Source organism: Rhinolophus sinicus, linkage group LG06 (assembly GCF_036562045.2).
Source record: "Rhinolophus sinicus isolate RSC01 linkage group LG06, ASM3656204v1, whole genome shotgun sequence".
NCBI lineage: Eukaryota > Metazoa > Chordata > Mammalia > Chiroptera > Rhinolophidae > Rhinolophus > Rhinolophus sinicus.
Window position 1 is genome coordinate 20,428,670 of NC_133756.1, and position 14,349 is coordinate 20,443,018.

General features: G+C 43.3%; 1 long non-coding RNA gene across 1 annotated transcript; it reads right to left on the minus strand.

Annotated features, from left to right (window-relative positions):
* Positions 1–2,404: 2,404 nt before the first annotated feature.
* Positions 2,405–9,497, minus strand: LOC141572369 (uncharacterized). Its single transcript, XR_012497729.1, has 3 exons — positions 9,341–9,497; positions 6,746–6,851; positions 2,405–2,835 (listed from the first exon to the last, which is right to left on the minus strand). It is a non-coding gene; the product is annotated as an uncharacterized LOC141572369 (long non-coding RNA).
* Between the last annotated feature and the right edge of the window lie 4,852 nt (positions 9,498–14,349).

Here is a 14,349-nt window from a genome sequence, read left to right on the forward strand (position 1 = left end):
ATTGACTGAGCAGAGTGGTGGCTACAGGTCGCTGCACCTCCTCCTCCATCTTCAGACAGTTGCCTAGGGCTGCTTAAGGGAAACTGAGGCAGTTCAGGCAAAAGAGATAGAGTTTCACATGCTAATATAGCCAGGCCTGGCCCAGGCATTGAGTCTGAAAGCTCAGAGCAGAGACAATAATAATGACTGCATTTGCATGAGTACAGACCAGGAGTGAGGGGCTTTCATACATTCTCTATAATCCTCCTAACACCCCTTTGAAGTACATAGTATTTTTTCCATTTAACAGTTGAGGAATTTGAGATGCAGAGGAGTCATGTGACTAGTATGTGGGGAAGTTGGGGTCCTGGTCCAGTCTGTCTGACTCCAAAGCTTATGTACTCTTTCTACTAAGTCTTACTACCCCTCCCAGGGACATTTGCCTCCTCCCTCCTCTTACAGAGCCTGAGGGGGAAAACATCTAAAGCACCTTTGCCCCTCATAGGTGGAAATTTAAGAATCCTTTATCATATTGTTAGGAGGGTTTAATGACTTAGAACACAGGCCAGCGCCCAGTGAGTGCCTAGGAAATGGTTGGTCCTCGTCATCACTGTCATTGTCCATCATTGTCATCTAACCAAGGTCCCTTCCTATGCAGCTTGTGCTCTATGTTCAGGAAACCCAAGAGTATTCATCTCCCATTGGGGTGAAATCCTTTAGCTAAGACAGTAATTCTCAAAGTGTGGTTTCCAGACAAGTAGCGTCAGCATCACCTGGTAACTTGTAAAAAATACACATTTGCAGGCCCCACCTCAGCACCTATTCAGTTGGAATTTCAGGGTGGAGCCCAAAAATCTTTGTTTTAACAAACTGCTAGTGATTTTGTTTCATGCTAAAGTCTGAGGATCATTGAATAAAGCTATCTATTAACTACTATAACAGATAACCACCCCTACCCAGTGGCTTAACACATAGAAGTTTATTTCTCATTCATACAAAGTTTTAATGGGTGTTCCTGATGGGTAAGAATCTCTCCTCCAAGCGGAAATTTGTAGACCCAAGCTCCTTCCATCTTGTGGCTCCACCATCCCCTAAGGCCCTGGACGTGTCTGCATCTAGTCACAGACAAGGAAGAGAGAGAGCATCACATGTTAGAGGTTTCTATGGGGCCATACTAACCACAAGAGAGGCTGGGATTGCAGTCAAGCTATGTGCTCTGGAGGAAAAGGAATTATGCGGAGAGTTTGGTGAACACAGCAATGACCACATCTGGCATTCAAGACCCTCCATGAGCTCACCCCTGCCTACCTCTACAGATTCATCTCATGCTTTGGCAACTTTCACTCTGGGATCTCAAAGTTCTCAAAGTATTTTGGTACCCCCAGGAATTCTATGCCTTTGTGCATACAGTTTCCCCTGTCTGGGGTGTTCCTGCCTCACTGTCCCTCTCCACCCCCATTCCCACTCTCATCAGCTAGTGAACCTGCTCAGGGTCATGCTTTCTATAAAGGCCACTCTAGTCCTCCCTAACTCTTGGCCCTGAAAGAGACCCCAGTAGCAGTTCTCCTTCCCTTACCTACTCTTCCACCCCACCCACCATACACTTCTTAGAATTATGTCTGTCTCCTCAATGCAGTGTTAGCTCCTGGAAAGGAGGGACAAAGTCCACCACACCTGTATGTCCACAGATCCCAAAACAGGCCTGACACAGAGTTGGCCTCAATAAATGCTTGCTTAATGAATTGATGAGGGAGTGACTAAAAAGAAACTCTGTGCCAACAAGGGCCAGGCAATTTCAGCAGCAGAACTATTCCTGCAAACACTGGACAAGGAAAGCATTTCCATTTGCAAGTGGCACATCCTCTCCTATCACTGGAGGGAAGAGCTGGAGCCTACAGCTAGACCTGCCCACTATGAGGTATTTGAAGGATGTGTGCTAGGGTGATAATAGTGATAGGAACAGAACTGTCATTGGGACCTCTCCCAGGGGTCAAGAGGGCTGGAAGTAGTGGGTCAGGAGAGTAAAAAATGTGAGGTGTAACTAGTGGGAGTGGTCAGGAATTCTCCCATGGTAGGTAGTACTTGGCCATATGGGAGGACCTCTGGAACTTGGTGATTTGCCCACCTCCACAGCTGACCAAGAATTCTATCCCTTCCAACTTACTCATTCCCTATTTTTTGCCAATTTTAATTTGTTCCTTCATCTTTTCTAAGAACTCCTGATATGCTGCATGGCCACCCTTCTCCCAATCCCACCCCAGATATGAGGTATGATAAAAAAACTATGGTGAATGTTTAAATTTTTAAAAATTTTATTATAGTAAAAGACACATTGCCATTAATACCCCTCAAAATACTCCCCCTTCCTTCAAACACACTTATCCCATCATTCTTGCCACTTTCTGAAGCAGGTCTGGAAGTCCTCTTTCATGAATGTCTTTAGTTGTGCTGTCATGGCTGCCTCGGTGTTCTGAATCATTTTGACTTTGGGGAAAAGCCTGAAGTTACTCGATGCCAGATCTGGTGAATAAGGTGGATGAGGACACGCCATAATGTTTTTATCTGACAGAAATTGCCATACCAGAAGCGATGTGTGACACGGAGAGTTGTCATGATGGCAGATGATTTACGGCACACTTTAAAACACACCTTCTCTCAACCATAGCTCATGCCCAACTGACTACATCAAACAAATTGAAACTTGTCACACACGGTAACTAAGGTTCGACACGCCGCTTCCCGTATTGAAGATCTCCGTCTTTCTGTCAGATGGCATTAGGCAGCAGTAGCATTCACTGTAGTTTTTGATCACACTTCATGTACATGCACCAGCTCTCCTCTAAGGTGACACAGAAACTGTGGAAAGAGCATGGATTTGGGGTCAGATCTAAGTTCAAATCCTGACTGCACCACTTACTGACCTTGCAACAGTTGGTCTCCTTGTCTGATAAAGTAGAGAAAAAAGTATCAACATTAATGACTTGCTGTGAGAGTCAAATGAGGAAATGTATATAAATCACACATAGTGGATAAAGAAAGCATGTTTTGTTGTGGTGACCTTATTATGACCATGTGTCAAATCTTCCCTAGGCTAAAGGGTCCTTGATGGCAAGGACATGGCTTCTTGTGAATATTGACTCCCCAACCCAGCATATAGGGCAGTGTCTGGAACCTAGTTGCTTAAGAAATATTTGTCAGTGAATATAGAGTTTTGTTAATATTTAAAAAAAGATCCTGGGGCGGCCAGATGGCTCGGTTGGTTAGAGCACGAGCTCTTAACGACAAGAGTGCCGGTTCAATTCCCGCATGGGATGGTGGGCTGCGCCCCCCTACAAGTAGGTTGAAAATGGTGACTGGACTTGGAGCTGATGGGTCCTGAAAAAACACCCTCTTCCCCAATATTATCCAATTAGAAAAATTTAAAAAAAAGATCCTGATACATGGCAAGTAACACAGACACACCAATCTAAAGCTTGACCCATCCTCTCTGAAACTGGCATCCAGTTGTCACCCTTTTTATACACACTAAGATTTGGACACATTATTGAAATCCTTCAAAGTGACTTCCCCCAAGCTGTCTTCAGGCTGCAATGAGATGACAAAGATATGTCTTCATCACACAATTACTAAAACATCCTTCTTCTTTTTTCTTCTTCTTTTTTTTTTTTTGTGAGGACACTTGAAATATATTTACTAATAAAGACAACTAACATTCTGCTTTTACTTTTATTAGCATTTATATGATGTTAAATTTACTCCCGGGCCATAAGTTTTTGTTCTTCAGTTTCTTCTGGGAGATCTTTTTCTTCTGTGCAGCCTCCTCTTCTGGCTTAGGAACAACCTGCTCTTTCTCAGTTAGGACCATCTCAGTGTAGCAGGGAAAGCTCATGTGTGGGTTAACCCTCCCGTGAGCTTTGTTAAGCTCTGCGCCGCATCCTGGGAGCTTTGTTCACCTGGATGTGCTCAGTGACCAGAGCGTCTACATCTAAACCCTTACGTTCAGCATTACTCTCTGCATTTTTAAGTGTGTGCTGTAAAAATTCTGCACTCTTTTTGGGCCACCGACCCTGCGTCCAACCCCACTGTTTGTCCTGGGCACATGTCCCAACTCCACCATTGTAACAATGGAATGGTACACATTGCTTCTGTAACGTGACATCCTTTAAATACTTGGTGGTTTTTCGGATATGCATACCCTTGATGGCCTGGGCAGTTTCACGAGTGATCTTAAAATGAACCCGTAAATTTGAACCTCTCAATTTACATGATTTTGTGGGATTCTCTGGGTCAAACGAATAGCAAACCATTTTCAGAGGTCACTTCAGGCCATTTTCGGGAAGGGCTAAAACATCCTTCTTGAATTCCCATTTTGAACCATCTGCCTACGTTAGCTGGAGTTTGGGTTGAAACAGAAAGAATGTGGGCTCAGATTAGGTTGAGTTGTATTTGGGGAAGGGAGGAGCAGATAACTGGGTCCCTTCCACTTGCTAAAAAGAACTTCTGCTGACCGGAGAACCCCCAGGTAAGACTGGGCTAGTCAAATAAAGCAAGTAACACAAAAGAAACTTAGAAACCTCTTAGGAAAGAAAGACAAGGTCATGGAGCAAGATTCTGAGAAGGCCTCACTCCAGCTAAAATTCCTTCAGTGTCTCTCCAGGGCCTTAGGACACAGGCCAAGATGCTTGGCTTATCATTCAAGCCTTCCAGGATCTGGCCACACCTCCAATCTCTGCAAACTGGTCCCTTCCTCCCAAATGTCACCCCATCATTATGTGCCCCATAGACCTGTGGACCTTAGAGTTCTTCAACTTCTCTCTTGACCAGGGCCCAGTTTTATTTCTTCTCCTGTTCAGTGGTCTAGAGTAGTCTGGTCTAGTCTATCCATCAATAAATATTTATTGTGGACTACTGTGTACCAACATGCTTCTAGAAGCTGAGGATAAACCAGTTAACAGAATAGATAAAATTCCCTGGCTTAAAGGAGGAAACAGACAATAAAAAGTACATAAACAAAATGCAGTACTTTTCTTTTTTTGCTAGAACTAGTAAGTGAAAGTGACAACACCAAATTTGTGCTTATTTCAATGTATAGCTTTTGATGCATCTTCCTTTGATGTTCTAAAGACTGAACCCTATACTTTCCTCTACCATAGTGCTGAAACCATTCACTGAAATTTATAGCACATTATATTGTCCTTTTGACTAGATAGGGAGCTACTTGAGAGCACGGACAAAGTTTGATTCTCATGAAGGTACTAGAGACTATAGTACCTGCTGAATGAATGAGGGAAGAATTGTGCCAATTCGGGGCTGTTTGTCCACTGACTCATCATAAATCCTTCTCAACACTTTTCAATTCTTCAATTATTTTCTGCCCTATAAAGTTGCTGCTGTTCTTGCAGTGGGCTTGCTCTGGTTTCTAAAGGGGTCTACTAGGGATAAAATCCCTTTGAGCTGAGATCCTTGCTGGCATTATAACATTCTGGAAATAAGCATGGCTATTTTTCACCCCAACTCCATGAAAACAATTACTGCAAGAGTCATTATCTAGTGAGCACCTTCTATTACCAAGCACCGTGCTAGCCCCTTTACATAAAGCATCTTTTTAATAAGTAAAAAGTTCTTCTTGTTAATCCTCACAGTGCCAATAACCAAGAGAAATACATGGAAATTGCTAGCTGCTATCAATATTACTGTGTCTAAAACTACCGTTTTCTCCTGCATTAGAACAATCTGAACATTGTTAAGCAAAGACATCGAAGCAATTTTAAAATTATTTGAGTCATGACAGAGAGACTCACAACTGAAATATTTACCTTTCAATTTCAGGTGAGGATGTTCCCAGAGATGGAAGATGTGACAAGTCCCTGCATCATGTGAGCGTCAGAGAAAAGTTCCCCTGACAAGTCACGTGCAGAGACAGGAACCTCTGATTAAGGAGAGGATTAATTTTATCTTCCCAGTATTTCTGCCAGGGAAATGCTCTTAGGTTTGTAGAATGGTGCAGCTGGAAGGGTTCGTTAAGGCCTCCTGCTTAGCTCCTTTGACTTATGGACAGGGAAGTAGAGGCCCAGAGAGCAGAAGTCCATCCTGATTGTTTAGATTACCTCCTCACACTCCCCACCCCAGTCTAGAGTTTATTGAATGAACAAATGAACAAAACTGAAGGAGGTGTTTGGAGCTTGATTTATGCATTCATTTATTCAGTAAATACTTATTAAGTATTCACCATTTTCCCGGCACTGTTCTAGGTACTGGGGATACAATAGTAAACAGAGAAGACAAAAATCTCTGCCCTCTTGGAGCTTACATTCTAGACAGAGGAGGCAGACTCTAAAAATATATGCATACATGCATATGTACATTACATAGCCTGTTAAATGGTCATAAAAGTTAGAAGAGCGCAAGGCTCATAATACCAGCATGAGCCAGGGAGCTGTGTCCCACACAACCAGACTGAGAAACAATGGCTTGAACCGGGGAGGGAGTATAAATAAATAAAAATAAAAAGTTAAAAGAGCAAAGCAGGGAAGAGATAAGGAGGGCCAGTGGGGGAGGAGGTGGAAACTTAAATAGGACTGTCAGAGAAGGCCTCACTTAGGAAGTGACAGAAGCAAGGCAGGGGGTGTAGATATCTAGTGGGCAAAATCCAGACAGAAGGACTAGCAACTATAAAGGCCTGGTGTGTCCAAAGAACACTGAGGAAGTATAGATTTTGGGTTGAGTTCAGAGAGATAATTGGGGTCTGGGGAGGGGTGCACCATACCCTGAAGATTCTGTACCATCAATGGCTGGTTTCCTCTTATATTCATTCTTCTCTGTACTGTTCCCTTGCCCTCTGGCTTCTGGCTGGTCTTCAGCAATGGGAGGTACTGACAGGAGATTAGAGAGAGGGAGGGAATAAAAGTCAAGTATAGCTCCCACTTGCTATGATTCAAGTGGTATATCTAGAAGGGGCAACAGATTCCCATGGCTTCAGCTCCCACGAGAGAGGCCTACCATAGTTTTGACTCTGGTGGGGCAGCTCCAGCACTTGGGGTCTAGTAACATGGCCTCCTCCATTATTCCTGCATCCCTAGGGGAAGTGGCAGCCCCCTTCATTTGCTAGTCTCAGAGTTGTCTCACCTTCCCTTGGCTGCTCTTTCAACTCTTCTAATGACTTCGTAACTAACTCCCTGTATTAAATGATCTCCACTAAATTACCTGGTGTGGGTTGTATTTTCCCAGGTGGGCCCTCATGGATATGGGATCCATAGGCCCTGTAAGACTTGAGCTTTTACTCTAAGTGAATGGGGCAGTGATTGGAGCGTTCAAGCAGAGGTTCATGAAGGGCCTTAAAAGCCTGGATGAGGCATCTGTATTTCCATAAGTGTTTCTTGAAGACATCTGTTCAAAGTCCCACAAACTTTGTGATTGAACAGATCCCTGGTGCCTGCTTCCCTTCTCTCCACTCAGTGCTCAATAAATGGCATTGAAGACCCAGAAATACCAAAGACAAGCAAAGATATTTGCATATTCTTAAGCAGTTTGCCCAAGACTTCAAATCTTTGAGGACCTTTGGAGGTCAGGAAGGGAGAGGACACCACAGAGGAAGGCTTGTCTCTGATTTCCCAGGAGTGCCAGAGAGATAAAGAAGAAAAGATAACCCCCAGGGAGCCCTCCCCATATCCTAGGCACCCTGCCAGGCAATTTCACACCCAATGGCTCATTTAATCATACCAGAACACTATTCAGTGGATAGTATTATTTTTATTTTGCAAACAGAGCTTCTGTGTTTCAGAGAAGTTAAGTAACTAATCTAAGGTCACACATCTTCCTATTCCATTGACAAATGGATCAAGGATCAGTATAACCCCTCAAGGTGGCCGTCAGGGCAATGGAATGGAGGAGTCTTTGGGCAAATTCCTTGGACAAGAGGCCAGGTCTTTGGACTAAAAGTCATTTTGCCTCTCAGTCTCAACTTTCTCATCTATAAAGTAGGAATAATATCGATGATATCCCTTTCAAAGGATGGTTTTGAGGGTTAAAATAAGCTATTGCATGACAAGGGCTTTGTATATTTTAAAGCTCTATATCAAAAGTTCTTAACCTGGGTTCCATGCTTGAGGTTTGAGGTCCATGAACCCCTTAAAGACGATGCTAAAATTTATATATGCAGAAATATATCTGCTGATTACACACACACACAAATATCTGACTTTCCTCATCCCTCTTTTATAGGTAAGCATCTGGCTATGTGGATGTTGATTCTATTATTTAAAGAAAGGGTTTTCCATTCAACATGGCTCCCAAGTGTAAACCAACTAACTACTGTGTAGATTATGTACTCTGGACTTTCGAGGTTATTCAAAGGATTTTCAAGGACAATTTTTATTACTTGTGATTTTTGCCTCACAGACTGTCTTTAAAAACCAACCCCTGCATAAGATGTGACTCTTCTCCTTGTTAATTTGTGGCAAGAGGGTATGGGACTCCCAGTAGTACATTCTTGAAGGAGAATGTAACCCAAAGTTGGTTGGGGAGCACCATTCAGGACAAACATTACAAGTCCTACAGTGTTAATAACAGTGAACATGCTATGATAATTGCCATTATATAGACATTTACTGACCACCTACTTTGTGTCAGGTATAATTCAAGAGTGAATTAGACAAATCCATGTCCCCACAGGGCTCATAGTGCTGTGGGGATAACAAACCATATGTAGTTGGCAGGTTTCTTGGAGGAGGTGGGATATGAGCTGGAGTCTAAAGGATACTAGGAATTTTAACAGGCGAAGTTGACAAAAGGGCCTGCCAGGAAGGAGGGATATCTTGGGCAAAAACATGGAGTGGAGAAAGGTCCTGCTTAGAGAATGCACAGCTGTGACTGGATACAGCCCGAGATGTGGGATGAGCAGGGATGAAGCTGAAGACAGAAGAAAGGCCTGGCTATGGAGACATTCAGTGTCATCCAGAATATAAACTCCCCTCTCTGTCCAATTTCCACAGTTCATTCAGCCCTTCCTTTCATTCATTCATTCCAGCATCAAATACCTATGGATGCTTTGGGAGAGGGAAACCCTTAACCTAGGGAAAGGCAAGACCAACTTGGATTCTTGTACTGATTCGTCTGTTATCCAGCTGTGTGACCTTGGGCAAGACCCTTCCCTTCTCTGAACCTCATTCTCTTCATCTAAAAATGGGAATAGATAGACCTGCTAATAATACCAGTGGGGTGTTTGGCACTTAGTGGGAGCTCATCTCATGTTAGTTAAATTGGGCTTTTGGAGGGCATCAAATGAGGTAGTAGATGGTCAAGTAATTAGGAAGAAAGACCAAAGATAGACTCAAAGTCCTGCATTATTGTCATGGTCACTGACCTTGAGCAGCTCTCCCTCCATCTGGAGGCAGCAGATTCGCAGCCCTCTCCCATCACACCAAGCTCCCTCTGCTGCAAAGGAGACAGGAGAGAGATTCATCAATCACCTGGGCTGATGCCAGACATTGGAAATCTCCCAATGCATGCTAATGCCATTGACCTTCACTGAAACGTGCTGGATTTTCAGACAAGCTTATTTGACTCTGATTCACCTTTGGAGAAAAGAAAGGTTATATTATTGATATGAAGAAATAGCAGGAACAAAAAATCATTCAAACCACAACAATTCTCCCCAGGCTTCAACCTTCACAACTGCTGTTTAAGTTCAGGTGACATACCCTCTTAAAGAGGTCATCACGCCATCATCATCCACTCACTTGATTACCTAACAAGTGAACAAATGGTCACTTTGTGCAGACCCGCAGCCAGGCCCTGGGAGCACCAAAAGAACACAGAGCAGACCCTGTGGAAAAGCTGCCGGTGTAGCGGCAAGAAAGGTACAGAACCATGGACACAAACAGCTGCACACATTAAGGTGTGATGGGTCATAGCACACCTTAAGCCCAGTGTATTGTGGGAGCCAGACAAGGGAGCACTCACTAGCTCGAGGCGGAGGTTTTGCAGATATCAGGCCATCTACAGGCTGGGCCCAGCTACAGCCCCAGGGCTCCCTTTCACTGCATCTGCACACACCATGCCGACAATGCAGCAGCCTTTCTTCTGCACCAGCCTATTTCATGCCTCCACACTCATGACAAAGAATGCAAGAATAGGGCTTGGGAACCAAGGAGTGAAGCCCCTTCCTATAAGAGAGTTCAGAGAAGGTCCTCTAAGGAGATGCTTGAGCTGGCTCATGGAACAAGTAGGAGGTCTCCCAAGGAGCTGTCCAGGGCCTCCGTGTAGCACGTGGGTAGAAAAGGAAGCATACAAAGTTCACTTCAGCTGGAGCATAAGATAAAAGTGGGGGGAATGTGGGAGTTGAAGCAGGAGGCAAGGTCAAGGTGGCTAAGAGCCTTGGATGCCAGGCTCAGGAGTTAGAACTTTATCCTGGAGGTGACAGGGAGCCCTTCATGGGTTGTAAGCAGGACAGTGACTTGGGGAATCACCACAATGACCCCCTGGACCTTTGAAATAAGTTCAGATGAGGCCAGGCTTCTGTAAACTGATAGAGAGAAAGCTGGAATCTGACCCAAAGGAAAGAACATGCACTCCAGACCCCAACAGAGCCTCAGCCAGTGAAGCAGTCCCTCCCCCTGCTAGCCCTCAAGGAGCCTCGGACTTCCCAAGGTCACCCTTTCCTGATGATCTTTGATGTCTCGAAGCATTTCTCCTCCACACTGCAAAACAATCACCTTTTGGCAGGTTCTGCGCCAAGGACAGATTTGATGGTGAGCAAATAGCCCACTGGAGAAATAAAATGCTTGTGTTACTTCAGCAGGGAAAGCTGTTGGGTTTTTTATTATCATTATTATTATTTTTCTCTGAGCTGAACAAGTGACAGGACATAATAATATCATTTATTCTTACTTGCTCTTGCAAATCAGAACTTTTTAATATTTTTCTTTCAAATGAAAATGCCATTTATCATTATCAAATGAAGTGCTAATGAAAACAACATGTAGAAGAAACACATTCACACAGCAGAGCATGATGGAGCACCTTATCAGCAGTCCATAGTCTCGCCGTTAATTTGATTTCTGCCAAAAATCACTTAAGTGAGACTTGAGGATTTTTTTTTTTTCCCCTCACTGCTCCAGGCTCTTCTACTGAGGCCTGTTTATTCCCTTCTCCCGGGAAGGCTCTAAAATCCTGAGCCAGTTTTCATCTGATTTTTAATGGAACTCCCATTGATTGCATGAGGGATGTTTGCATGTCGGGGAATGTAGGGGGTTATCCTTGCCTGTCTGTGTGTTACTGCTCTTTTGGCTGCTGGATTTTGGCTGTGTCCTTGTTTAGGTATGTGTGTGTTTGTGTACTTCAGTCTGGGTGTGCCTCCATCCGTGAGTATGTGTTTGTGTCCTTATGCCATGACAAGAATTACTTCTACCTGTTCCCTTCTGCAGGCGCAGAAGCTGGCCTATTGCCTGACATGTGGTTGGTCCTCAATAACCATCTGTTAAATGAACGTTAAGTGAATGTGTCTGCATGGCTTCACGAGGCATGTGTTTTTGTCCATACGGGTTCATATCTGTGTGATTCTCTTTACATGTGTGTGACCTTCGGAACAGGAACTACCCCTGAATCTCTAGTGCCTGGCACACAAGAGGCACACAGTAAATATTTATTGAGTGAATATGTCCATAGGTTTCCGTATTTTTTTTAATTGAGGTAAAATTTATGTGACATAAAATAAACCATTTTTAAGTACAGTTCAGTGACACTTAGTACATTCATTCACAATGTTGTGCAACCATCCCTCCACCTAGTTCCAAAACATTTTTATCTCCCCAAAAAGAAACCTTGTACCCATTAAGCAGTCATCCCACATACCTGCTTCCCCCAGCCCCTGGCAACCACTAATCGGTTTTCTGTCTCCATCGCTACAGATTTACCTATTCTGGATACTTCATATAAATGGAATCATACAATGTGTGATTTTTGTGTCTCGCTCCTTTCACTTAGCATAGTATTTTCAAGGTTCTCCATATATATTTTTATGTCCATATGTATTTAAGTCTATAGGTGTGTACTTATTTGTGGGATATTTGGTACCACTGCTGTGTCCCTAGGCCCTAGCATAGGACCTGACAAAGAACAACTTTGAAGAAAACTTCTCTTGGCGTTCTTTCTTCCCCTTCCCTGCCTGGCACCTCTGTGCCTTTGCAGAGGCTGTTCCTCGGCCCAGATCGTCTTTTTCACCCCCATCTCTGCTGTTGCCGAACTAACTCTGAATGATTCTTAGGTGATCTGTCCATTTTTCATCGACTCCAAGCAGCTTTTCCTGACCCTAGGCTGGGTTCCAAGACCCTCCTCTGGACTCCCACTGCCCCTTTGCTTTCTTTTGTCACTGCCTCATCCCACTGTGCTGTCACTCTCAATCTGCTTGTCTCTCTCCCCACTGGGTCTTGAGTTCCTAAAGGACAGGGACTGTATATTCTTCACCTTTGCGTTCCCAGGGCTTAGCATAATGTTTAGCTTATAGTAGGTGTCCCATAGCGTTGGTTAAAAGAATGAATGAGACAACATGGATGGATCTTGAGAGTATAATGCTAAGCAAAATAAGTCAGACAGAAAAAGTAGAGAACCATATGATTTCACTGATATGTGGTATATAAACCAAAAACAACAAAAGAACAAGACAAACAAATGAGAAACAAAAACTCATAGACACAGACAATAGTTTAGTTGTTACCACTAAATACATATTTTGAAAACTAGGTAAGGGGGGAGGGGGGTGGTAGTGTAAAGGGGATCAAATATATGGTGATGGAAGGAGAACTGACTCTGGGTGGTAAATACACAATGGGATTTATAGATGATGATGTAATACAGAATTGTACAACTGAAATCTATGTAATTTCACTAACAATTGTCACCCCAATAAGTGTAAAAAAATAAAATAAAATAAATTTAAAAAATTAAAAAAAAAAAAGAATGAATGAATTTTTAGTAAAAGACATACAGTCTATGCAGGGAATGTGCAAAAGCCCTGAGGCAGGAGAGGGCACACTTATTTTTTTTTTAATTGCTGCAGTTTGGTATGACTTGCAGCCTGGTGCTGTGAATGAGGAGGAAAGTGAGAATTTAAACAGAAAGCAAGAAGTAGGAATGGGCCTATCATGAACCACCCTGAAGACAATGGGATGTACTGGAAGGGTTTAAGCAAGGTCATGACATGGTCAGATTTATGTGCTAGAATTATTCCTCTAGCTACTAGGTGGAGATGGGTTAGAGAGGAGCAGAATGGGTGAGGTTGGACCATTTAAGAGACCACTACAGAAGTCTAGGCAAGTGATGAGGGTGGCTTAGTTCAGAGCAGTGGCAGTAGAATTGGAGACAGAGACTTAAGCAATGCTCAACAAAGTGTGGTCTGTGAACTGGTGCTGACCCATGAAGCATAACCAGTCCACAATGAGAGAAGTACAAAAACGGAAAGGTGAGAGCAAGGACTTAGAAACCTTTATAGCAATTTGACATTGCTGAGATGTTTCTATTGTATTTTATAAAAGTATTGGTCCAAAACATATTGGAAATGGAAAAATAAAAGGTCCTTCACCTGAGGTAGTTTAGAAGACATGCTAATAAATGGAGTATGTTGAAGAGTGGGAGAGAAAGGATGCAAGGATGCCCCGAGCAAGAATGTTGATGACAGGGACCATGTCTGAAGTATCTCTGTGTCCTCAGCACCCCTTGGGGAGGGAAGGTTTGGAACTCGCAGGATTCATCAGGAGTTGATGGTCCTGAACAATGGCAAAGCTCCTACAGGAGGCCAGGAAACATATCCTAGAGTCTATTTGTGTTGCTATAACAAAATACCATCGACTGGATGGCTTAAGCAAACAAACAAAAATCATTTCTCACAGATCTGGAGGCTGGAAGTCCAAGATCAAGGCAGATTCAGTGTCTGGGGAGAGCCCGCTTCCTGATTCATAGACAGCCATCATCTTGCTGTGTCCTCACATGGAGGAAGGGACGAAGGAGCCTTTTCAGGTCTCTATTATAAGGGCACTAATCCCATTCATGAGGGCTCTGCCCTCATGACCTACTCACCTCCCAAAGGCCCCACCTCTAAACATCATCACATTGGTGGTTAGTTTTCTTTCTTTTTTTTTAAATTAAAGCTTATGGGGGTGACAATTGTTAGTAAAGTTACATAGATTTCAGGTGTACAATTCTACATTACATCATCTATAAATCACATTTTGTGTTCACCACCCAGTCAGTTCTCCTTCCATCACCATATATTTGATCCCATTTACCCTCATCTACAACCCCCCTCCCCCCTTACCTAGTTTTCAAAATATGAATTTTAGGGGGACACAAACATTCAGTCTATAGCAAAAAGTAAGG